Consider the following 27,201-nt stretch of genomic DNA (forward strand, 5'->3'; position numbering starts at 1 on the left):
ATATGCTGAACAGAGGTTCTGAGTGGAGAGAAACCCTTTCGATGACAACAATCACAATAGACCGCCCACTTGCCCTGATAAACTACTGACGAAGACTTCCAGAGATAGCCGGACCTATGGCTTGTTGCTTTGCTAGAAAATTCCCTCGCTCGGAGGAGATATTTGATAGTCTCCACTCCAGCCGTGGAGAGATGGACTGCTGATTGGTGGAACCTCTCCACATGAGGTTGGCAAAGAAGTTGACGCCATGGGGGAATATCCCTCGGTACCAGTGGCCTCCCCCCCTATTTGTGGGGGATATGTACCAGACATCCCCCCCCCCCTGCAAATAGAATCGGTGGGAATAGTTGGAACCACTATAAATTGCTGAAAACAGCCTATTTTGTTAGTTAAAACTCGAGAAAACATGGGCCTTCCCCAAAGAAGAAATAGCCTGTTCGCAATGTCCTGATATAGAGACCATTCCGTGCCAAGGATTTGGTTCTGTGTTTAATTTGTCGGCTACTACATTCCTCTTGCCTGGAATGTATCTGCCTAGAGCTCCACCGAGTTGTTGATCGCCCACTGATGTATCTTTACTGTTAACGAGTAGAGTTGGTGAGACACTAACCCTCCCTGTTTGTTGACATAGGCTACCACTGTGGTGTTGTCTGACATCAGAGCGACTATATATCCCTCTACCTTCTCCAAGAACTCCTTGAGTCCCAGAAATGCAGCTTTTATTTCCAAGACGTTGATGTGATGCTTCCTGTCCTCAGCACTCCAAACACCCAAAGCTAGAAGGTCTTCTAGATGAGTATCCCAACCATTGATGGATACATCTGAAAACAGGAGATAATCTGATTGGGGAGAGAGCAGAGGGACTCCTATTGTAAGATTCTGATCATCCAACCAACAACACAGGTCTCTTCTCACCAGATGTGAAAGTGGTACTTGCTGTTGAGGGAAATCGCCCGCCGGGGACCAGAACTCCTGCAACCTCCATTGAAGAGAACATAGGTAGACTAGCTTTTCTAGGGATGTCAAGATACCTAGCAGAACCTGCCACTGGTGAGCTGGTTGTTCAGCTTGTGACAGGAAGGACTGCACCACCGTCTGGAACTTCTGTAACCTCTGGTCCAGTGGGAAAACCCTCAATGCTATTGTATCTATGGACATACCCAGATACAGATTCCTCTTGCAATACCAGTCTTAATGATGAAAATAACCAGTTATATGCATACAGTTTGGATATTTTATATAGAAATTTTAAATAGTATATTAAGTATTTAGTTATCATAAACGCTTTCATCATAAAATGATCATGACCTGTGGAGGACACCAATTATGATGGTCATTACCTGTGCTGTAAACATACAGGTACATTAAGCAAAAAGTTTTTACAAGAATGGTTCCACCGTGCACCTTCTTGTGAGTGCGGATGTGTTGCCTTTTTTTTTTTTTTTTTTTTTTTTTTCCATGAAGTCCTTGCTTCCAACTCATTTCTACAAGTGGCACTTTCAGTTTTGCTATTACATACAGTATTGGTGTCAATAATGTCCTCCTCCCTGCTTGGACCAAGACAAAACTTGAGTTTCTTCCTACCAGCCTTCACCCTGACCAAAGTGCATTGGTGAGTTGCATGGCCTTTCTTATCTTGTTCAGCTTTGGAATTTCTTTTACTTAATTCTTGAGTTTGTGGTGAGAACCCAAAACTCATAGTTTCTGACAAGATAATAGTTCATCATTTTCCTCTCTCTTGGACTTTGATGGTGTTCCAGACAACATGCTTTTGTACTTAGTACATAAAAGGGTGATGCCCCTTAGACACAATTGGTTAAACTGTGCTACTGGGAAATTACTGATAAATGTAAGAGACAGTCCCATGCCCTTGCTCATGAAGCCAGGGTCATATTACTGTCCCTTGCATTTCGGAGTAAGTTCCCAGTAGCGCAAGTAACTCATTCTTCTTAAGGATGTTACCCTCAAAGTTTTTGAATACTTTCTTGGGACCTGTGGTTGCTGCTTAACAGATTGTATAAAGGCAGTTCCTCGGTTATCGGTGATTCGGTTTTATGGCACTTCGTCTATAAAATTGGCGATTTATGGCGCCATAACGGGACGAGTTCCAGTTATTAGCGCCATAAGGATGCTTATGGCACTGATAACTGGTTTTTGGCACCCTAAATCACTGAGTGCTAGTTAATGGCGGTTTTCGCTTATTGGCAGACCCCAGGGAATGGAACCCCCACTGATAACCGTTGACTGCCTGTAGTTGTCAAAGCTCCTCTCAGACAGAAAATCATCTACTAGATTATCTCTTCCTCCATCTGTGAGAGCGTACCTTCAGGCTATGTATACACTGGAAGAGGCCACAGATGCAGGTGAGCTAATAATAATCAAGCATCCAGTTCTTGGAGCTTTGGCTTATAAGATGCAACTCTCCATTCTCCCTTTTAACAAGGAGTGTGTGTGTAGAGCTGTAATCTAAACTCGCCAAATTATGTCAAACATTTTAAATGCCTTTATTTATCCCTTATAGAGGTCACAATTGGATTTTGGAGGTTTTTCTAGTTGAGCAACACTCCATACACTTCTCACTCAGGTTTCAGGCGCCTCTATTACTCTGGTATAATGATACCAGACCAGCTAGGAGGCTGCAGGAGTCAGTATTTCTACTTAGTCATGACCAGGAACTTCAATTTACCAGTCAGTTGGGAAACTATCTCCCATCTAGGAAGTGAGTATCATCTGCATAAAAGGCAATGGTTTGTCTTCCCATAGGAACAAATCACAGATTTCAAGTAATTTTAATTTTGCATATTTGTACAAACCAGCTTTCATCATCATAATCCTCCCTCAGGTACCCTGCTTAATCGCTGGTGTGCCAAAGGAAAAAGTGTGGGGGGGTTAACACCCAGTTCACAATCTTACTACGTACGATTTTACCTAGTTTCAGCAATTGCTCTCTGCCGAGTTAAAGGGCCTGATTTGTTATGCTCTCTTTTTCTTAAAAAAGAAAAAATTTGTGATTGAAAAGAAAAAATGGTGGTACATCACTGAATATTTTAGAACAATGAAAATGTTTGTTTATTAACCCTCTTACGCCAAAGGGGTATAATAAAAATCGTCTCCCGTATGCCGAGGCAGTCTCGGAGTGAGCGCCGAAGCGAAAAAATATTTTTTTCAAAAAATCACAGTGCGCTTAGTTTTCAAGATTAAAAGTTCATTTTTGGCTCCTTTTTTTGTCATTGCTGAAGTTTAGTATGCAACCATCAGAGAAAAAAAATATCATATCATATATAAAATAATGCGATATATGAGGAGCGACGAAAACAAAATGTTTCATATATAATTGTATTCAAATCGCGCTGTGAGCAAAATGGTTAAAGCTAACGAGTAATTTTTTTTCGTGTATTGTACACTAAATTGCAATCATTTTGGTATATAACACATTGTAAAACAATCAAAGCAACACAGAGAAAATATTATCACAAAATGATGCATGAATTTCGTAACGCGCGGATGTGAAAAAAATGTTTTTTTCAAAAATTCACCATAAATCTAAATATTGTTCTAGAGACTTCCAATTTGTTTCAAAATGAAGATAAATGATTAAATGATTGAATATTACTAGAATATAAGAGTTTTAGCTTACAATTGCGGTTTTTTCGACCATTTTGGTAGAGTCAAAGTTGACCGAAGGTTGATATTTTGGCACTTATCATTATTTATGAAAATATTTCAACTGATAAAAGCTACAACCATGGGTTGTTTTTAGTTGTATTGCGCATGAAATTGTGCACATTTCCATATATAAAACTTTATGAAACGGCAAATTTAAAATGGTGCAAACATTATGACAATCGCACGAAAAAATTTATCTGAAGAGTTACCGCGCGCGAACGTAAGGAAAAAGTTTTTTTCATAAATTCACCATAAATCGAAATCTTGTGCTAGAGACAACCAATTTGTTGCAAAATGAAGGTAAATGATTGAATATTACTAAAATATAAGAGTTTTAGCTTACAATTGTGTTTTTCGACCATTTTGGTAGAGTCAAAGTTGACCGAAGAGGTTGAAATTTTGGCACATCGTTATTTATATGAAAATATTTCTAAACTGATAAAAAGCTACAATCATGAGTATTTTTTTTTTTTGTATTCTACATGAAATTGCGCACATTTTCATATATAATACTCCATGTAACGGCTAATTTAAAATGGTGCAAAAATTATGTCAAAGTGACTAAATAATTTCTGAGATGTGTCACTGATACTTTTTAGTGCGATAAGAAAGAAATTCGCGCTTGCGTGCCTGCGTAATGATTGTAAACAAAACAACGCCTTGATCCGTGAGCTCCCAGCATCCCCCAAGGCGCGTGATTCAAAAGTTTTCGGCTGGTAGGCCTATAAGTATTGTTCCGCGAACTTTTTAAAAAAACTTTTTTAAAAATTCGTTTAATATGTCCAATTGGCACCCGGGAGACAGTTTATGTCGACATTTAATACGTCCAATCGGCGTAAGAGGGTTAAATCTACATAAAAGAACAATGTACTTTTAACATGTTATAATTTCTTTATAGTGTTTTGTTGTTGGTAGCAATAATTACTTGAAAAGGAAAAGATTACAGGAAATATACAATGATACATCTATCAAGTTAATTTGTAAAAGCCTAATTGCTACCATACAAGAAGTTTTCACTGTGAAATATGCATCAAAAGCATATAGAAATACATATACAAAAATTTATAAAGGATGAATAGAATACTTATACTACTAAAATGTTTATTTTTATCTTGAATAAAACATTTTTATATTTACATGATTATAAAATATAACATTTTACATACTTTAAAAATTTTCATTCTGAGTATATTTTTCCTATACGTATCTGCAAGTAAATAAACTGTTAGTTAGAAACTGGCCCCTCTCCCACTTTTACTTTAGAGAATGGAATGATTAGTCAAGATCTAACATTTTCAACAGATTCCACTTGGTCAAGAAATCTATTTAAAAAAATCTATAAAAAAATAAATTGTCACTTGTCAAGAAATCTATAAAAAAAATAAAACATTTCTAGTTAGTGACTACACATGAAAATTTGAGTTGAGAGACTACACATGAAAATTTGAGTAGAGAATGTGCTTAAATTTCCATAAATAGAATTTAAGAATATATATTTTAAGAAATTTAACAATCTTGTAAGGCACAATGTCACTGTATTATACACTTGTTACCTTAGAAAATACTTCAAAACTAAAGGTAATAATAAAAATTATATTTCAATTCTTGAAGTAACACTTGAAGGTAACTAACTGGTGTAAATATATCCTTTTTTATATATATATATTGAACTACAGTACCAACACTACTAAATTGTGACTAAAATACAGCACCAAGTTTGGAATTCCTCTCAAATTATCTTTTTACTACAGCTTTGATGAAGGGACATTGTATCTCATCTCTTTCCAGTGTTTTGGACGAGACATAGCACCAGGAGCAGAGAACATCGTAGTTTTTAAATGCTGATAAACCTGTGATAATGAAGACATTGTAGTTATTATTTACAAAATAGAAAATAATGGTTCATAAATAATTATGGTAATAAAAAGGAAAAAAAATTTTCATCCAAAATGAGATTCAATGAATAACCTGGTTTACAAGTGAGTATAATCATGATTATATGTCTATTTTTGTATTGATTACTGGATAAACAGTAGAATTATACATTATACTGGATTTTTCTTTCTCCTTCTAGTATAACATTGCTGCATAGTGTGGTTTTTTCTTTACATAGTTTATAAACTAAGATTTCATAAAAACTTAATCCTTAGCTGCTCCCCTGTGGAAAAACACCATTCTAGCTTAATGGCTTGTGACCTTAAAACTTTACTTTATCACTTGATATAGTAACTGGTTTTAATCTCAATCTGATACCAAACAATTAAAAGACAAAATTGTACGGTCAGTCATTCATGCAAGTTTACCAAGAAAAACTTGCTGTTCTTAAAATATTAAAGAAATACAGAAATTTATAAATTCTCTTTCCCCCATAAAAAAAAGTATACCTTTTTGGCATTTAACTGCCTGTCTTTAAATTTACAGAAAATTTGCTTTTACGGTAATCTACGGCAATTCGTCAATTACTAATTTTAATCTCCATGGTCAATTTAACCGATGCTCTCCTTCCTGCCTTCTTTATTTCACCTGCTCAGCTTGTAACCAAGCAGGTGCTACAAAGAATATACAATCTGGGTCCATGTTTTTTGCAGTCTGCTTACTGTCTTAGGTACAAGTGTTCAAGTCTGCAGAGGTGCATGCTCCATGCAATTAATAAATGAAGGGCCTCAGTGGCGTGGTCAGTATGGTGTTGGCATGCCACTTCAGTGGCCATGAGTTTGAGGAGGGAGAGATGTGTATTTCTGGTGATAGTTCACTCTTCAACATGGTTTGGAAGTTGTGTAAAGCCGTTGGTCCCGTTGCTGAATATCCACTGGTTCCATGCAACATAAAAACACCATACAAATAAACAAAATTAATAAATGAACCCTCAAATCAAGCTGGCAACTGTCTTGACCTTGTATTCACAGATGTGGCAGGGATTGTCGACGTCAACAGCAGAAGTTGGAGTCAAAACGCCAGAAGTCGCAAGTTTCGACACCAAAGGATCCATACTCGCCAAAGAAAACATCGCATGAGAAGTCAAAGGAGCATTCAACAAATGTACAAGCATCGAATGCTTCAAAGGGGCCAAAATACAATGCCCTCCTTGAGGGTCTGAAGTGTCTGAAGTTGAAAAACTATTTTGAGAAGTATTAGTCGCAATACAACAAGGAGGATATGGAACCGCGATCCACTTCCTTGGACTTCTTAACAGGAGAAGGGGAGAAATCTCCTGCCGTCGCACTCCTTTTCAATGGACTCGAAACTGAATTACAACACCATTTAGGACACCTCATAAGAGAGGAATCGTTCAACTCCGACGATAATGGACCAGCGAAGGAAACGCCTTTCCAACAGTGTTCTGTCGAATCCTGTTAGTACACTACAGGATCTATGGAGGAAGTGACTGCTTGTGAGCAAACTCCATCTGTCTCCCTTGGACCTTCAGTTTGTCTTCTCCCTGCGGCGGGGGAGCGGGACAGGGACCTTTGTCTAGGAGAACTGGTGGGACAAAAAGCCACCATCTCGGAAAGCACTGCACTAACACTTGGCACTTCATTATTGTTAGCCTTTTCTAGAAATGACTTAACTGAAAAACCTAACTCCATAACCGTATTGCCAAGAACATAAACTTTTTTTCTCTAACCTAGATTTGAGGCTGGCAATGGCATTGGAAGAAACTACACAGGAAGCCGGTAAAGGAGTTAAATGAGCAGGAGGAGGACTTCAGATTGGGGACACGGCTAGAGGAGGAGAAGAAACAGAGAGCTGGATCTATGGAAGATGCAGAAAAGGCTACACTAGCTTTACTTTCAGCTCTTAAGGGGGCCACCGGAACCTCTATATATGGGGGGTATAGGGCAAAAAAATGCAAAGTCATGAAAAAATTCATGGAGCTTCATATGGCAATTGAGAATACGTATACGAAATATTTCATCAAAATTCCTCTTACTTTCGTAGTTACAGGGTAATTAGTTATCGTAACTCAATAAGCCTAAAACATTGATCCGTACAAGAAAATGCAATATTTCTTCTATTATCGTAAATTTTTAAATTTTTAATTATTGTCAAGGAAATTGGGAGAAATGGCATCTGTAGACATTCCCCGAGTCGAGAAGAGAGACTTCAGTCAGCTACCAACCAAGTCCAACCATCAGTGCGAGCACAAACTTCAAGTAGTCTACACGTTCGATTTCACCTCTGACATTCGCTTGCTTTAACATATGTTTAAGTATGTTTCGGCAAGAATTTCATCATGCCAATGAGGAAAAAGACAAGGAAAACATCTCGCTAACATACAGACGAAGAAAAGTCACTCAAGTATTATTACTGAATATCGTAATATACGCGTAGTTAGTGAAGAGAGAGGGGAGGGTTGCGTAGGAAGGGTTGCGTAGTAACGCCCCATCTTGCCTGACAGCACACGTCACACTGTGCCCAAGGCTACGATCTTTGAGCAAAGAGATCTTCATTTATGATAACAAAGTTTTGGTTTTTTAATACCCAAAATGGAATATGGAAATTCATAATAATCATGATTTATTAAATTGTCTTTTGTAAAAAGAGAGTACACCTTCGAGTTTCACCTCTGACATTCTCTTGCATTTACGTTTGTTTATCTTTGTTTCGGCAAGAATTTCATCATGCCAAAGAGGAAAATACAGGCAAAACATCTCGCTAACATACAGAAGAAGAAAATTCGCTGTAATAAGCCGAGTTAGTGAAGGGGAGAGAGAGAGTTGCGTAGGAAGGAGTACCCCATCTTGCCTCAAGCAGGCTACGATATATGAGCAAAGGGATCATCATTTATGATTAAATTATGATAAATAAAATAGTTTTGGTTTATTAATACACAAAAAAGAAATATACATTCATAATAATCATTATTTATTAACACTGTCTTTATAGAAATACGAAGGAAAACTTTGAACGCCCGTATCTCAAAACTATACTTATTGACCTTCAAAATCTATCTTCTCACTTAGTTTTTAAAGCTATAACATTGGATTTGGTATATAACTCAGAAAGACATTATAGAACAATCAAATAGAGCCCTTTTTTCCAATTTTGTTTCGTCTTTTTTTTTTATAAATTTTTTCTCCTGATTTATTTTTTTTACCATATTGAAAAAATTCATATCTAGCAAAAAAATGACTTTTAGAAAAAAAAAACTCCTTCATTCGATTGGAGGTCTACATCAGTCTATATATGGTAGTAATCCTAGGTCTTAATATTAAATTCAGGGAGGAGATAGAATTTGAAAAAAAAAATTATTATTTTCGGGATAAATCGCCCTGGCGGCACAAACCGAAGGTCAGAGGCAAAATTCATAGCGGTTTGGAGATGTCCCAAGTCACCTTATTAAGTGGTATGAATATCATAGTCCTGTCCTTAAAAAATGGCATTAGCCGGCCGGCCCCCTTAAGAGCTGCCTTTTTCGTCCTATCCTTTACTAGCTTAACAGAATGTGCTAGAAAACATTCCATTGATTGCCTTTCCAATCTTTACATTCATCACAAGCCGATTTGCGAGTACACTCAGACCCATTACCTCTACACTTAACCCTTAATCACTGAGCCGGTATTTCTGAAAGTGTCTCCCATATGCCGGCGGAGTTCGCGAGTGAGCGCCGAAGCGGAAAAAAAAGTTTTTTTTCAAAGAAAAAATCACAGCACGCTTAATTTTTAAGATTAAGAGTTCATTTTTTTGCTCCTTTTTTTGTCATTGCCTGAAGTTTAGTATGCAACCATCAGAAATAAAACCAAATATTATCATATATAATAGAATATATGACAGCGCAAAAAAAAAATGTCATATATAATTGTATACAAATCGCGCTGTGAGCAAAACGGTTAAAGCTAATGAGTTAATTATTTTTTTGTTGTATTGTACACTAAATTGCGATGATTTTGGTATATAACAAATTGTAAAACGATCAAGGCAACACAGAGAAAATATCATCACAATATGATGCATGAATTCATAACGCACTGGCGTAAATAAAGTGGTTTTAAAAAAATTCACCATAAATCAAAATATTGTCCTAGAGACTTCCCGTTTGTTGCCAAAATGGACGGTGATTGAATATTACTAGTCCATAAGTGTTGTAGCTTACAATTGCAGTTTTCGACCATTTCAGTCGAGTTAAAGTTGACCGAAGGTCGAATTTTTTCTGTATCGTTATTTATATGAAAATATTTCAAAACTGATAAAAAGCTACAACCATGGGTTGTTTTTTTCGTTGTATTCTACACAAAAATGTGCACATTTTCATATATAAAACTTTATGTAACGCTAATATAAAAAGGTGCAAACATTACAACAATCGGTTGAAAAAATTTCTGATTTTTTCGGAAGAGTTACCGCGCGGACACAAGGAAAAAGTTTTATTCATAAATTCACCATAAATTGAAATATTGTGCTAGAGACTTCCAATTTGTTGCAAAATAAAGTTAAATGATTGATTATTACTAGAATGTAATAGTTTTAGCTTACAATTGCGTTTTTTTACCATTTCTGTTGAGTCAAAAGTTGACCGAAGGTTGAAATTTTGGCACATCGTTACTTATATGAAAATATTTATTTCAAAACTGATAAAAGCTACAACCATGGGTTGTTTTTAGTTGTATTCTACATGAAATTGCGCACATTTTCATATATAAAACTTTATGTAACGGCTAATATAAAACGGTGCAAACATTACGACATTCGGCAGTTACCGCGCGGACGTAGGAAAAGGTTTTTTTTTTCAAAAATTCACCATAAATCAAAATATTGTGCTAGAGACTTCCAATTTGTTGCAAATGAAGGTAAATGATTGAATATTACTATAATGTAAGAGTTTTAGCTTACAATTGCGGTTTTCAACCATTTCAGTCAAGTCAAAGTTGATCAAAGGTTGAAATTTTGGCACATCGTACTTATATGAAAATATTTCAAAAACTAATAAAAGCTACAACCATGGGTGTATTTTGTTGTATTCTACATGAAACTGCACACATTTCATATATAAAACTTTATGTAACGGCTCATATAAAACAATGCAAACATTACGACTTTTGGACAAAAAAATTTCTGATTTTTTCGGAAGAGTTACCGCGCGGACGTAAAGAAAAAGTTTTTTCATAAATTCACCATAAATCGAAATATTGTGCTAGAGACTTCCAATTTGTTGTAAAATGAAGGTAAATGATTGAATATTACTAGAATATAAGGAGGTTTTAGCTTACAATTGCGTTTTTTCAACTATTTCGGTAGAGTCAAAGATGACCGAAGGTTGAAATTTTGGCACATCGATATTTATATGAAAATATTTCAAAACTGATGAAAGCTACAACCATGGGTTGTTTTTTGTTGTATTCTACATGAAATTGCACACATTTTCATATATAAAACTCTATGTAACAGCTAATATAAAATGGAGCAAAAATTATGTCAAAGTGACGAAATAATTTCTAAGATGTGTCACTGATGATTTTTAGTGCGAGAAGAAAGAAATTCACGCTTGCACGCCTGGGTAACGATTGTAAACAAAACAGCTTGATCCGTGAACTCCCAGGCATCCCCTCAAGGTGCGTGATACAAAAGTTTTCGGCTGGTAGGCCTATAACTATTTTCTGCGAATTTTTAAAAAACTTTTGCGTCGACATTTCATACGTCAATTCAGCACCCAACAGACAATTTTTGTCAACGTTTAATACGTCCAATCGGCGTTTAAGGGTTAATACACTTTGAGTGTGGGTTGTACATAGGCTTAACCTTCAACCTAGCCCTGCACCCTCCGGCACAGAACCTAACTCCTGAAGAGCTAGAATCTGACATGACGGCAACTAAATGCCACAACTAATTGCAGTCAAAACTAACTAAATTGAAAGCAAACAACTAGCAAAAACACAAAGTGAGTACTTCACCAAAATACGACAGTCAAAAACCATCCAGCGATGAAGGAAAAGCCTGCACTAACCACTGATGTTAACCACGAGCTGGCAGAGAAGGAATTGATGACACCTGCTCTCTCTCTCTCTCTCTCTCTCTCTCTCTCTCTCTCTCTCTCTCTCTCTCTCTCTCTCTCTCTCTCTCTCTAAGAAGATTATTTTTTGTATGATAAAAAATGATTTACAAATTTTCAAATAATGTTAACAGCAATAATATCAATTCATTAAAGAAAATACTATAGTGAGTTAGTAAGATTTTAGTCTCATCTTTTAGTGCATAGAGACTTTGAGAGAGGGGTGATGGTGCAGCTGTTCCAAATGTCAACAAACCTGACTCCAAGGGTAGGAAAGTGTTGCCATCTTAGTGAGTCTCTATAATAACAGATGACATCTTGGGGTCAAAGGATATATTGAAATCCCTCATAGTTGTAATAAATGGTGAAGAATCAGAATGGGCAGATGTTCAAGTGGAGTTCCTCAGGGTTCTGTCTCCTTAGGCCCCTCCTATTTTTCATTTACATTATAATGACATTGATGTAGGCTTAACTAGCAGGATAGCCAATTTTGCAGATGACACCAAACTAGGTATAAATGCAGCTGACCCAGATACAGTGGAAAGAGTAAGAAATGATTTAAATAAAATAGGAGAGTGGTCAAAAAGATGGCAAATGCCTTTTAACTTGGACAAGTGTAAAGTGTTACAAATAGGAACAAAGAACCCTCGTGCAAACTACATACTGCTTAGGAATGACATAAAAAGTGTAAAATAAGAAGACTTAAAATCCACAAAACTGTATAAAAGCTGAAAAGAAGGAACAGAAAATAGTGGGATACATAAAGAGGCAGTTCAAATACAGAAACAAGGAAATGGTGTTGCAACTCTACACATCCATAGTTAGACCTCCTCTTGAATATGCAGTACAGTTTTGGTCACCAACACTACGAAAGGACATAAATAGATTAGAAGGTGTACAAGCAAGAGCCACAAAGCTAATAACATCCATCAGGTAAATAGGTTACCAAAGGTGATTGGAGAGCCTGAACAAGACTATTGTGAGGACAACTAATAGAAACATTCAAAATACTGAAAGGCATAACAAAAGTAGACAGTAACCTATTTACGTTAAACAAAAACCAGACAAAAAATAATGGATGGAAACTAGAACACATCTCATTGCGGGAACTTCTTTACATACAAGATATGTGACACATGGAATAACCTACCACCAGAAGTTGTAAACAGCAACAGTGTGGAAGAGTAAAAGAAAGCTATACAAAATCATTAGGACTGTGAATGCACAGTAAACCCTGCTCCTAGAGATGAGTAAGCACATGATATCTTCTATGATGGACTAATAAGTCTTTGAGACATCCTTATCCTAATTCCTCTCTCTCTCTCTCTCTCTCTCTCTCAGGGAAAGGCTCTCTTTAACTAATTAGTATTAACACATTTATCCGTTGATAAATATTCACTAATTATTGTATTTTAATGTTATTTTCATGACTAAATACATTTTGATAAAAAAAAAAATAATTTACTCATTTTCAAATACAGTTGACCCCGCTATTCGCAGTGTTTTTCTAATTCATGGTTAAATGCTTTTTGTGATACGACCATTTAAAAAACTAGGTATAAGGGCAGAATCGGTCTACAGCGACTTAGTTCATCCGCAAGGGCATTCAGCTTGCCCTGGATGAATCTTGTGGTAATCCTGGTGTGATTCCCCTGGGTCCAGACAAGATCCTTGGCTGTTTCATAAAGGAAGAAGGATTGAGTACCTCCCTGGTTTCTGATGTAAGACAGAGGGTTGTGTTGTCTGAATGGACCGCTACTGTTCTGTTGAATTTCACTGCTGCAAATGACTGGAGGCCCAAATTTCTACGAGTATAAGATTAGGCTGGTGCTCAGAGGAGGAAGCAACTTTCCAACTAAAAACCTTATTTCTGAAAGGCACCACTGAAGGTCGTCCTTAATTTTGGGCATGATGGTCACCATCCAATCGCCTGAGTGAATGGATGACAGGACTGACTGGTTCACTTCCATTCTGAATTTTATTTTCTGAAGGAAGAAATTCAAAGTGCTGATGTCCAGGACAGGTCTCCAACCTCCCGATGACCTGGGGATGACAAACAGATGGTCGAAGAAACCTTCTGTGTTCACGACCTTGAACACCTCTACAGCTCTCTTCCTGAGAAGGGAAGAGACCATGAAACTATAAACATGGAATGGACATGCGCGAAATTGCCGTGGGCAGCATGTTGCCATTGCAGATGGTGGAGAGAGCTTTGTATCTCAATGTTGAACACCTCTACAGCTCTCTTCCTGAGAAGGGAAGAGACCATGGAACTATAAACATGGAATGGACATGCGCAAAATCGCTTTGTGCAGCATGCCGCCATTGCAAAAGGGTGGAGAGAGCTTTGTATCACAGTGTCCACCTTGCCATATTGGAGTGTAATCTCTTAATTTTCCATGACAATATCTAGTCATTATGACATTTGTTGCATTATGTTAAAGTAAATTTAGTAGTACACATTATTCAATCTAGTAATTTCTGTTTACATGATATCTGTTCTCGTAAGAAAACCCACTTCCCTGTATGTGGATTTCTTATCAACCCACTCAGCATGGCTGTCTCACTCACTTGTACCTAGTCCGTTCTAGCTTATGATGGTATTCTCCCTAATACTGCCTGTAAGTAAAGAAGTAGGTACAAAATGCACGAAAAAAGTGAGCAGCCACCACTGGACCCAAGGAAAAAGTGTCCAAAGATCTATGGGCAACATCTTACATCAGCTTTCAAAATCTCCACAGCATGCACAGACATATTTTTCTTACATGCCAAAGAGAGCTCAGGCCTCTGATGTCATAGGCTCTAGTTCTCTCAAGGTTATTTGACACTCCAGTCTCTGTCAAAACAATATTGTATTCTTGGACACTTCTTTCTTGACCCATCCTGTACTCACAAAAAGCCTAAGGCATCCCGGTCTGAGATGTCAAGTTCTTTTAAAGTAAACTCGTAGTACCCTGACAGGACATAACATTTCTTCAGGGTCGTCATCCACAAACTCTCCTAAAGAAGGTATTGAAAAGGAGACAAATCTGTCATCTACTACTGATGGATTTTGAGTTTTGGCTATGAATTCTGGAATAATGCCTCTTGTCTGCACTCAAAGAGCCCGAATCGATAGAAGACAACAACTGCACTTTCAAATGGACTCCTTTCCAACAACTGTCCACCACATCATGGGATTTACGGACAACAGGCTGAGGGGGCAACTACCTGTGAGCAAACCCCACCAACCTCCCTTGGACCTCTGGTATGCCTCCTCCCAGGATTAAGGGAATCTGACAGAGACCTTTGTCTACGAGCATTGGCGGAATGGGTAGCCACCTCCTCCATTGACACTGCACTTGCACCTACATCACTGGCACTCATCTTGTCCATAAGGACCTTAATGGATGTCCCTATTTGGGCCACAATGTTAACTAATTGACTGAATTTTTGGTCTATCCTGGCTTCAAGGCTGGCGATGACATTAAGGTCATAAGTTTGGGAGCCAGGTAACAGAGTAGATGGAAAAGTTGGAGTATTGGTAATGGAGGAACAAGCAGTCACAGGTGTAGACAGAAAAGGTACATCGACAAGCAGAACCCCCAGCTTTGGCTCTAGCAGCCACCTTTCTCTCCTGTCTCTCTGAAGTCTGGCAAGGTATATGTACATTCCAAGTTTTCCATTTCCCCTCATCACAGTACCAACACGCTTCACAAGTCAGATAAGATTTGCCCTTTACGATGACAAAAAATCATGTGCGCTGTACTGGGCTGACATCAGCCTGGTGTTGCAGCCTTTGCTGCAAAACCAGATACTAGCAGACTTGAGGCCAGCATGATTTAAAATATATCATAATCATGAAGAAGTCAAGTCAAAATCTTCCAAACTAATTGTAATTAGCATGAAAGCTACCAAAAGAATGAATCCTTCACCAGAACAGCCATAAGACAACCAATGTTCAGTCATTGACCAGCAGAAACTAATTGAGCTCTTAAGCTGAAAGTGGGCGGGCTTAGTTAACTACACTATAACAACAGTCGCGCTACTGCGAATTTCTGAATTTAAGCTGCCACAATATAGTTAGAAAGTAATAGCTATGTAATTACGCACTATTAAGTTATTTAATAAAAATAAGCAATAACCTTTTTCTTTCACCATTTCCCCCAAAATTAGATTTTTGGCAAAGTAAAGGAGCATACCTCCTTAAAGAAGACTGAACAAAATTCAATTAAAATTTCACAGCACCTAGTATAACTACAGTAGCTCACCGAAAGAATGGATTATAGCATCCAACCCAACCTCACTATAAAAGAAACTCATATTTCTTGTATATATCTGCCTATTTTAACAGTTCACTGCCTAATTTGATACTTCTAACAAAAATACAAAAATTATCATTCTAAAACAATTAAAAATCATTTCAAACAGAAATACACCACAAACCATCTAAAAACCAAAAGTATTCTTTTAGCAATGACCATGCGCCCTTGCATAAGACACACCCAATTTTACAAGGATATTTTGTGGAAAAAAATATGAAATACATACAAGGTATAATATTGGATGCAGTGAAGTAAAGTATAACTTTTTAAAAGAGCCATGGAAAAGATGCACATTCGTTATGTTTGTATTTTATAATACGATACAAATAGTGAATATTACATAGCCAACGCTAGATCCGGAGGCAAAAGCCCTCAAATTAATACTATTTCCATTTTGCGCTGATATGTCTGAAGTACAATATACCACGGTCCATTATGTGAGTGTGCTACTGTATATATCTTTTATTTAGCATAGGAAAAACATTTTTAAGTGCAACTTTTTTTGTATATGATTTATTACAAATGATGTCATGTCTCTTTTCAACTGGAAAATTTATAAACTTAAGAGGTCAAATTTTTTTTATTTCCTAATGCAGATATTATCAGTATCAGTTGTGTAACAAGTGGTAAAAATTTAAAGCAAATCCCTCCAATCCTTAGGTAGCTATGGTTACCTACGTTGTAATGAGGCCTTATGGGAGTGCTACACCCGTTAATTTCAGGCATTTTTCCTTTTTATGGATTTAAAACCTACTTTTCAAACTAAAATTTGTGAAACTTTACCTCTCCATCTGCATTTCCAAGAGCAGACCGTAGGATGAAGTCAGGAGGGGCAAAGGCATCCACCAAAGCAACAGCATCCTTCAACATTTCAGCACACAACCTCTTTATGTGGTGATGAACCATGGAAACAAATGTTCCATCTTTAACAAGGCCACCTGAGTAAAGAAGAATATTCTATAGTCATGCATTAAGAAAAGAAAAATGCTTAACTAAGACATCCCTGATAAGAGGCTGTAACCTTTCAACAAGTAAGAAACTATCTGAAATTAAATTCTTCAAACAAATATGAAGGTAGTACATATAAATCTTGAAATATGCTGTATCTCTGTGCTTGTAAGCACTGAAGTAAATGAAGATGATGATAAAAAAGCCAAATAAACAAGGATGATGATAACAAAGCCAAAAAACTATGACAATTGAATTTAGCATTTCCTATGAGTGACATTTTACAATCTCAAAAGTATTTACATATTTCTGATAAATGACAGGCTTAACACAATAATGAATCTTATAGTAAATTACAAAAAACTGAATCTATTATGGGATTATAAAGAATGCCTGAAAGTAACTTTGTCCTGTATAACTTTAAACTGTAGATAACACTCAGTCTAATACTTTTTCTGATCCAGGAGTAAATTTCCTTTAAAACTCAGTTTTTCTGTTATGACCACAATTATTCACATTATTTTTTACATTATTTATTGACTGAATTTTTATACAAAAATTATTACTTTCATGATTTTCCTTTGTTCTACATCTGCTTTATCCAGCCTGTTATTTTTTTATTCACCAATCTTCCAATACATCAAACTGTGGTGTACCTCTATATTAATGTTTAGGTTTATTATTATTAATAGGTGTTTAGTTTTTCCAGACCTCTGAGTCTCAAGTAGACTCTTCTCGGGCTGGTTCTCAGGGATCAATCCTAGAGAGAGAGAAAAAAAAAAAAAAAAAAAAAAAAAAAATTAGACTTTATTTGAGAAACCCGTCTTATTTAAAAAATTTATGATTTTATTAATTGAAAAATCCCTGCTTTCCGCAAGAATATTTTTCATTTCCGAACTCCGCAGATAAATAGATCTTTGCTGGGTCAATTTGGGCACTCAACAAGCAAATGCTGTACTGTCATGGGTGTTTGACATCTGTTACATTTCACTGGGTCAGCATGTGGTGTTGACATCAAGTGACCATGTGAGAATCTTGTGTGTCCTATACGTAGCCACTTGCTAGGATCACCTCTTTTGCTCTTTCCTCCTGTGAGGATGTCCTCCATGCATAGACTTCAGTTTTTATATTTTTAAGTTTATTTGTTGTTGGCACCGAGGCCCATTCTTCTTTCCAATCCTGGTAAATTAATGTTTTAACTGATTTTACCCAGTCTGACACTGGGGCATATGAAATTGTTGGAGGGATAGTGCAGGCTAATTTGGCAGCAGAGTCTGCATATTCATTTCCTTTATTCCCACCCACGTGTGCTGGGATCCAACATATTTCCATTGATATTCCTGATTGGAGGAGTTGATGAATTTTTATTTGAATTTCCTGTACTATTTGGTTTCCTGGTTTATACTGTCTTATTGCATCTATAGCGCTACGTGAGTCACTGAAAATAACAGAGACACTTGCTTTTGCCTCAGATATCATATCTAGAGCCATCTGTATGGCTGTGACTTCAGCAGTAAATACTGATGATATTGAAGGTAGGCTTTTTTTTACTTAACTTAAATTATTTTTTTCGAATATGCAGATGCTCCTACTCCAACATTATTTTTGGAGCCGTCTGTATATATCATAAATTTGTCGCCTTTTCTTCTAATGTGCTCCAAAGCATGTTGGCGGTACATTTCCGTACTTGCCATTTGTTTTTTGAGTAGGTAAGACAGGGAGGTACATATCTTTACTCTATTTAAAATCCATGGTGGTGGCAATTCCATTGGTGTGAAAAAATGATATTGTTATAATACAATAAAGTTTCATACATACTTACCTGGCAGATATATACATAGCTAAGACTCCGTCGTCCCCGACAGAAATTCAAATTTCGCGCCACTCGCTACCGGTAGGTCAGGTGATCTACCTGCCTGCCCTGAGCGGCAGGGACTAGGAACCATTCCCGTTTTTCTATCATATTTTCTCTCTTCCACCTGTCTCCTGCGGGGAGGCTGGGTGGCCATTAATCGTATATATCTGCCAGGTAAGTATGTATGAAACTTTATTGTATTATAACAATATCATTTTCATACAATGAACTTACCTGTCAGATATATACATAGCTGATTGGCACCCTTTGGTGGAGGGTCAGAGACAGCTAATATGGAATAGACAGGTAAACAACATATGTTGTAGGTATAAAAGAAAACCTTGGTTCCTACCTGATAGGTGGTAGACTTCGTGGCTGTAGCCCGGTAGTCTGCATCACCTCAAGACTTTAGCGAGATATTAGATCTATGGCTAGAGTTCTTGTGGGTCTGTCGATGGGTATAAGAACCGCTTACTCGGCAGAGCCTAAAAGGACTTGTCAATGGGTACTGGACCACTTCTATGACAACACACCTTGTGAAGGAGCATAACCAATCCCGACCACCTGATCCTAACCACCATGTTAGTATATAGAATTGTTCTGAGTTATCCCCGAACTCATAACAAACAACCCATAACTCGAAACGAAAAACTCATTTATACAAAAATTCTCAAAAAAAAAATTTTAAATACTCCCCTAAAAGATATCACAAGAGTTCCTTACTGAACAACAGTGACTGGCCGCCAGTGCAGCACCAAGCCTCTTTGTCAGCAGGAATCTAGAACATCTAGTAGAAGGTATGTACAAATTTAAGGATTGGTGTTTGCTCCCGTACCCAGTATTGTATCCGCCGATACAAATGGTCCCAGAGAAAAACATTTCTCGTAGGTCACGCGAACGTCTTTAAGATAGTGAGATGCAAAAACTGAATTGCACCTCCAATATGTCGTGTCAATGATTTTCTTTAATGACATATTCTTCTGAAAAGAGAGAGACGTCGCCACTGCTCTAACTTCATGGGCTTTTACTCTTAAAAGCGGAAAAGAGTAGTCAGGACAGAACTTGTGAGCATCCGTAATGACGCTCCTAATGAAGAAAGCTAATGCGTTCTTAGACATGATTCTTGTGGGGTCCTTAATCGAACACCAAAGACTTTGTCTAGAGCCTCCCATTTGTTTCTTTCTTTGTAAGAAGAACTTCAAGGCTCTTACCGGGCAAAGAGACCTCTCTGTTTCTCTCCCTACTAGACTCGATAAGCCTTTGATCTCGAATCTCTTGGGCCAGGGATTCGATGGATTTTCATTCTTCGCTAGAAACAGAGTTCTAAACGAGCAAAAGGCCGAGTCTTTGTTAAAGCCGACTTCATCTTCTAGGGCATGAAGTTCGCCAACTCTTTTGGCTGTCGCCAAAGATAGGAGAAACAAGCATTTTCTTGTTATATCCCTGAACGAAGCTACGTGGGGAGGCTCAAATCTGTCCGACGAAAGGAACTTGAGAACTACGTCCAGGTTCCAGCTGGGTGGAGTTAGTTCCTTCGATTTTGTCGTTTCAAACGATCTAATCAAGTCGTGCAGATCTTTATTGTCAGCAATGTCTAGGCCTCTGTTTTCTAAATACTGCCGACAGCATGCTCCTGTATCCTTTGATTGTCGATACCGACAAATGAGAGACCTCTCTCAAGAACAACAGGAAATCGGCGATTTCGATTATAGAGGTACTGGAGGAGGACAACTTCTTAGACTTGCACCACCTTCTGAATACCTCCCACTTCGACTGATAGACTCGTCTAGTGGAAGCTCTGCAGGCTCTAGCGATAGCGCTTGAAGCTTCGCGAGAAAACCCCTTCGCTCTGACAAGTCTTTCGATAGTCGAAAGGCAGTCAGAGCGAGAGCGGGGAGGTTTTGATGAAACCTCTTGAAGTGTGGCTGTCTGAGAAGATCCATCCTTTTTGGAAGGGATCTTGGGAAGTCTACTGTCCACTCCAGCACCTCTGCAAACCAATCTTGTGCTGGCCAAAACGGGGCTATCAGGGTCATCCTTGTCCCGTTGGACGCTACAAACTTTCTCAACACTTGTCCCAGGATTTTGAAAGGGGGGAAAGCGTACACGTCCACATGAGACCAGTCCAGCAGGAAAGGCGTCGACCACGAGAGCTCTTGGGTCTTCCACCACTGAACAAAAGACTTCCAGCCTTTTGGAAAGGAATGTGGCGAACAGATCTACGTGAGGAGTGCCCCAAAGATCCCAAAGACTCTGACACACCTCTGAATGAAGAGTCCATTCTGTGTGAAGGACCTGGCTTCTCCTGCTCAGTCTGTCCGCCCTGATGTTTCTCGTCCCCTGAACAAATCTTGTTAGCGAGGGCCGAATGGTTTCTTTGTGAGGCCAAAATTAGCAGAATCTCTTTGCTATCTCGTAAAGCGACACAGAGTGTGTTCCTCCCTGCTTCCGAATGTAGGACAGGGCTGTAGTGTTGTCCACATTCACTTGGACCACACTGTTCGTCACAAAGGAAGGGTTCGAAGAACTTTAGCGCTAAGTGAACTGCTAGAAGTTCTTTGCAATTTATGTGCCAGGACACCTGTGCTGCCTTCCAGGTGCCTGACACTTCTCTCGGTCCTAGTGTTGCTCCCCAACCCTTCTCCGATGCGTCGGAATACAACACTCGGTTTGGGTTCGGAACTTCCAGAGAAATTCCCTTGTTCTCTTTTAGAGGGGACAACCACCATTGCAGGTGTGGTTTCATCTCCCTTGGAAGGAGAAAACTGTCGGAGAGAAGTCCCGTCTTCCAGTTCCACGATCTCCTTAGGAAAAACTGAAGAGGGCGAAGATGTAGTCTTCCTAGAGGAAAGAACTATTCGAGCGAGGAAAGGGTGCCTAGTAGGCTTAACCATTCCCTCGCCGAAGTTCGTTCTTTCCCTAAGAAGAGAGAGACTTTTTCCAAGCCTCTCACGATTCTCTCTTGCGAAGGAAATACTCGAAAACCCGAGAATCCATCTGAATCCCCAGATAGACCAAGTTCTGTCTGGGAATCAGCTGTGACTTCTCGAGGTTCACGAGTAGTCCCAACGCCTTTATCAGGTCTAGGGTCAAAGAAAGGTCCTCCAAACACTGTCTCTCTGTTCTGGCCCTGATGAGCCAATCGTCCAAATATAGAGAGATGTTGACGCCTTTGAGGTGAAGAAACCTCGCCACATTCTTCATCAGGCTTGTGAAGACCTGAGGCGCTGTGGATAGGCCGAAACACAAGGCCCTGAACTGAAAGATCCTTCCCCCCGTCATGAAACGGAGGTACTTCTTCGACGAAGGGTGAATCGGGACATGAAAATAGGCGTCCTGGAGATCCAGCGACACCATCCAATCTCCTTGACATAACGCCGCAAGGACTGAGGCCGAAGTCTCCATAGAGAACTTCTCCTTTCGAACGAACTTGTTCAGAGCGCTGACATCTAGAACTGGTCTCCAGCCCCCCGAGGCTTTCGCAACCAGGAAAAGCCGATTGTAAAACCCCGGAGAGTTTTGCTCTAGAACCAGTTCTATAGCTCTTTTGTCCCACATTTGATTCACCATCAGACGAAGAGTATCCCTCAGTACAGGGTCCCTGTATCTGGCTGACAGTTCCCGCGGAATGGTCGTTAGTGGAGGACTGTCTTGGAAGGGGATAAGATATCCCTTCCTGATTATGGACATGGAAGAGGCGTCTGAGTTTATGAGTGAAAACCCAGGCGTCTGCAAATTCGAGAAGCCTGGCCCCCACTGGTGTTTTGGAGGTTGTCTGTCTCACTTCCCTTTCTTAAAGGGACGGTGGGAAGGAGCCTTACCTCTCCTCTCAAGACCTCTTCTCTTAGAGGTAGCTCTGGAGAGAGGCCTCCTCGAAAGGGCTGAACCGTAGAAGTCGGTCCTTTCTTGTCAACAGAAACAAGAGGTCTCTTCTTCCTTGCAGTTTGCAGGAGAAGATCCTGAGTCGCCTTCTCAGTCCAGTGATCGAGAAATGTCCTTCACTAACTGAGAAGGAAACAGGAAGTCAGACATGGGAGCGAAAACCAGGGCTGCTCTCTGTGAGGAGAAACCGCCTTGGTTAGGAATGAAGAACTAAAAATACTCCTCCTTCTTAAGGAGTACTGCTCCGAAAAGAGAGGAGATTTCTCCCGATCCGTCTTGTACCGCCTTGTCAATACAAGCAAGAATACTGAGAATGACTTCGGGGTCAAGACCATCCGAGTCATGAGCTTTCTTAGACATCACCCAAGGGACCAGTCTAGAAATTAAACACTTCCAAAATATGGAAGAGTCCCTTGAGGAGATGATCCGTCTCCGAAATAGCCCAAGACACGCGAGCTCCATTCAAAGCGTGTCTCCTTGACGAGTCAACAAGGTGAAAAGTCCGCTTCGGCTGCCGCTGGAAGAGAAAGGCCCATGTTCTCCCAGTTCGGTACCAGAAACCTCTCTTGCCAGAAAGTATGGCTGGAGGCATACAGAAAGGGTGGTCACCTGCCCCAGATCCTTTCTTAGACAACATCCATTTGTCTAAGGACTGAAGCGCTCTCTTCATAGAGATCGTAGGTCTCATCTTCAAGACCGACGAAGACTTAGGCACAGTCGCACTCGAAAACAGTGATCGAGGTGAAGGAGGAGCGGCAGGAGTTAAAGAATCTCCGTATTCTCGTAAAAGAAGGTCAGTTAGAACTTTATAGTTCGAGACTCCTTCTCTCCCGTCACCCTCTTCTTCCGAATCTCCTTCTCTACCTTGTGGAGAATCGGCTTGAAAAACGAGAGGATCTTCATCCCGTTCTCTCTCTACTGGTGACAAACTCCTACTAGGAGAGGGGCTCATAGAGTGAACCGACTCTCTCTCACGTCTAAAAGAAGTCTCGCGTCTGCTGACTTCTCGTGCCTGAACAGCTCCTCGCGCTTGGCTGGCGCCTCGCGCTTGGCTGGCGCCTCGCGCTTGGCTGGCGCTTCATGCTTGGCTGGAGCGTGTAGCCTGGCTGGGCATCTCGCGCCTGGCTGACGTCTCGCGCTTGTCTGGCGCCTCACGCAACTCCTCGCGCCTGGCTGGCGCCTCGCGCCTGGCTGAATCCTCGCGCTTGGCTGGCGCCTCGCGCTTGGCTGAATCCTCACGCCTAACTGGCGCCTCGCGCCTGGCTGGTGCCTCAGGCCTGAGCGTATCCTGATCTCGAGCAACTCGCTCGGAAAGATCCTGACGTTTGTACGCCTCTTCTTGCCTGGAAGACGTCCTATGTCTGGCGGACGCTTCATGTCTGGCTGGAGAAAGAAGACGAGACTTCTTAATAGGAAGTCTAGCGTCCTTCTTGCGAGGGGGATCCCTTGAAAGAACTCCAACCAAAGAGGCAATCTGCTCTTGAACTGCCAGCAAAAATCCTCTTGGAAGCCACCCCAGCGTCCTCTTCAATAGAAGAAGCAGGAGAACTCGAAGGAGTCGATCATCAAATACATCTCTAGGAGGCGTCGAAACCAGCTTAGCCTTCTTGATAGAAGAAGGAGCTTCCTCCGAGAAGCGCCTGGGCCGTCTCGAGTCGAACACGCGCTCTTTCCAATGCCTTTTCAGTGGCCTAGAAAGATCCGAGTCCTTCCACCCTCGTTTAGGTGAGGAGAACCGGACGACGAGAAACAATCTCGTAGGACGCTTCTATTTGAGCGGTCCTGAGGCAGACTGTAACGAAACAGAACCTACTGAAGGGACGCCTGACCGTTGGGGGATTCCCCACAACCTCCGTACGACTTTCGACTTTCCTACTCCTCTGGGTATGTGAGTTTGGAGAGGTCTAGGCCTGGGAGCATCGCAGGGACGGTCAGACGCCCCCTCCACAACACTGGGAAACACTCACTTCACTTTGTAATTCACAATCACTAGCCTTACCTTGCATGGCCGCCATCTTTGTCTTCATTTTACGAAGAGTAGCCTTCAGATTGGCGATTTCAGAAGCCGAATCCGAATGCAAAGCCTGTGAGGATTCAGATACATAGGGAGAATCATATTCATTAACAAAAGGAGAGTTAGACTCAGAAAAAGGCTCAATAGGCCTTGTACTCACACTCTTTTGTGCAGCCCGTCTAATCCTATCCCTCTCTAACTTCTTCAAGTAAGAAGTTAGAGTCTTCCATTCATTAGCATCCAACTTTTCACACTCAATACAGGTGTTAGCCAAAGAACAGTCAAACCCCCTACATTTACGACATACAGTGAGGATCAACCGAAGCCTTCGGTATCCTCACCTTGCAGCCTACATTCACACACACTCTCACACTAACACTTGAATCAGACATTCTATTAGAAAAATCAAAAGCAAGTTCCAAATCCAGTCCACAGTAGCGAATGCCCCCAAACAACGATTCAGTACGTCACCAAGAAATCCAATAAAGATGATCAATAAAGTCTTGAAAAGCGAATTCCAGTCAGGAGGTAGTAACAACATGTTGATACCACGGCGACAGAGAAAATATGATAGAAAACGGGAATGGTTCCTAGTCCTGCCGCCCAGGGCAGGCAGGTAGATCACCTGACCTACCGGTAGCGAGTGGCGCGAAATTTGAATTTCTGTCGGGGACGACGGAGTCTTAGCTATGTATATATCTGACAGGTAAGTTCATTGTATGAAATTGGATTCATATTATGTATGTTCATTATGTATCTAGCTCTTTTTGGGAAAGAGCTAGTACTATTAACTGCTGTTACTTGATTACAGTTTTGGAAGCAGTAAGTTGCAGGAGACGATCCTGCTTGCATTGAAAGACCTCTTTGTATTGTTATTAAATTACGGTGATGTTTTAAGGGCAAAACACCTGCCTCCACCAAAAGTGAGTTTGTTGGGGGACGATCGGAAAGCTCCTGTGCACAATCGCACGCCTTCATGGTGCACTGCATCGAGAGATTTTAATGCAGATTCTGAGGCGGATGAATATATTGGACAGCAGTAATCTATTATGGATAAGACTGTTGCCTTATATATCATTAATAAAATGTCTCGCTTTGCTCCCCAATTAGTGGTGAATTTCTTTTTAATATGGCAAGGGCTTTGATGCCCTTGGCTTTAATGTATTTGATGTGCTCTTTCCAATTTTAAATGTTGATCAAATATTACTCCTAGATACTTGATTTTTGTACAAAATTGTATTTCAGTGCTATAAAGATGCAGTTTGATTGTTTGGTTCTTCATACCACCTTTTTGTCTTTGTCAGAAGACGATTGCTTTTGTTTTATCAGTTGAAATTTAAAATCCACTGAATTTGCCCAATACATATATTTGAAATGGCAGTACTGAGAACTCTCTGAGCATGTCTCAGATTACTACTCGTATAGTAAATGACAAAGTCATCAACATATAAACTGTTTTTACACCACTTGGTAAATTTATAGTAATGTCATTGATTGCTAAAGCAACAATGTACAGCTCAAGACACTACCTTGAGGGATTCCTTCTTCCAGTTTATAGGTACTGAGTAGGAATTTTCTACTCTTACTTGAAAAGTTCTGTTTGTTAAGAAGTTCTTAATAAATATTGGTAAGTGGCCTCTTAGTCCCTTGGAGTGGAGTTTTTGCATGATGTTATGTTTCCATGTTGTATTGTATGCTTTTTCTATATCAAAAAAATATAGGCTACTGATTAATTTCTTTGTTCAAAGCCTTTTTTGATATGATCTTCTAAATGTGTTAAGGGATCTAGGGTTGATCTGCCAGCTTATTGAACAGATTGTGTTGGTGTTAAATGGATTCTTTGGTTATTACATACGTTAATCGTGCATTAACCATTTTTTCTAAGATTTTGCATAGGCAACTTGTTAGAGATATCGGTCTATAATTGGATGGATTACTTGCATCCTTTCCTGGTTTGTTTATTGGAATAATTATGGCATGTTTCCATTTATCAGGAAAGACACGTTTTAGCCAGATACTATTGTAAAATTTTAATAAATATGATTTAGCTATAGGAGCTAATTTTTCTATCATTTCAAATGATATTTTATCATATCCTGGTGCAGAGGGATGACAAGAGTTGATGGCATATCTAGTTCATCCATGTTAAAAATTATAGTTATATTCCAGGTCTTCAAGAGTTTCAAAATTGAGTATTATATTTTCTTTTTGTTTTCTGACTTTGAAAATGTGTATCTAGGCTGGAGTAGCACTGATGTTTTCAAATGTTTCCCAATTATGTTTGATATTTCATAAGTATCATGGTATATTTTTCCATTTAAATGTATTGCACTTCTTGGAGGTCTTATATGTTTTCCATTGATTTTCCTTATCTTTTGCCAGACATCCCTTGTGGATGTGTTTGAAGATATGTTTGAGACATATTCCTTCCATGATGCGATTTTTTCAGCTATTACCGTTTTTCTAAATTTGGCTGTATATTTGTTATATAGTGTTTAATGTGGTTAATTGTTATGTTTGTTTGAATACTATTTTGTTAATATGT

At 39.3% G+C, this 27,201-nt stretch overlaps 1 long non-coding RNA gene across 1 annotated transcript in view; it reads right to left on the reverse strand.

Moving 5' to 3' along the window:
• Positions 1-5,325: 5,325 nt before the first annotated feature.
• LOC135204028 (uncharacterized) overlaps positions 5,326-27,201 on the reverse strand; it is a 40,844-nt gene continuing 18,968 nt past the window's right edge. The window contains exons 3-4 of the long non-coding RNA XR_010312079.1: positions 16,741-16,895; positions 5,326-5,516 (exon numbers count right to left, since the gene is read on the reverse strand). This is a non-coding gene — a long non-coding RNA (uncharacterized LOC135204028). The remainder of the gene's footprint in view (positions 5,517-16,740; positions 16,896-27,201) is intronic.

This window comes from Macrobrachium nipponense, chromosome 44 (genome assembly GCF_015104395.2).
Source record: "Macrobrachium nipponense isolate FS-2020 chromosome 44, ASM1510439v2, whole genome shotgun sequence".
NCBI classification, from domain to species: Eukaryota; Metazoa; Arthropoda; class Malacostraca; order Decapoda; family Palaemonidae; genus Macrobrachium; species Macrobrachium nipponense.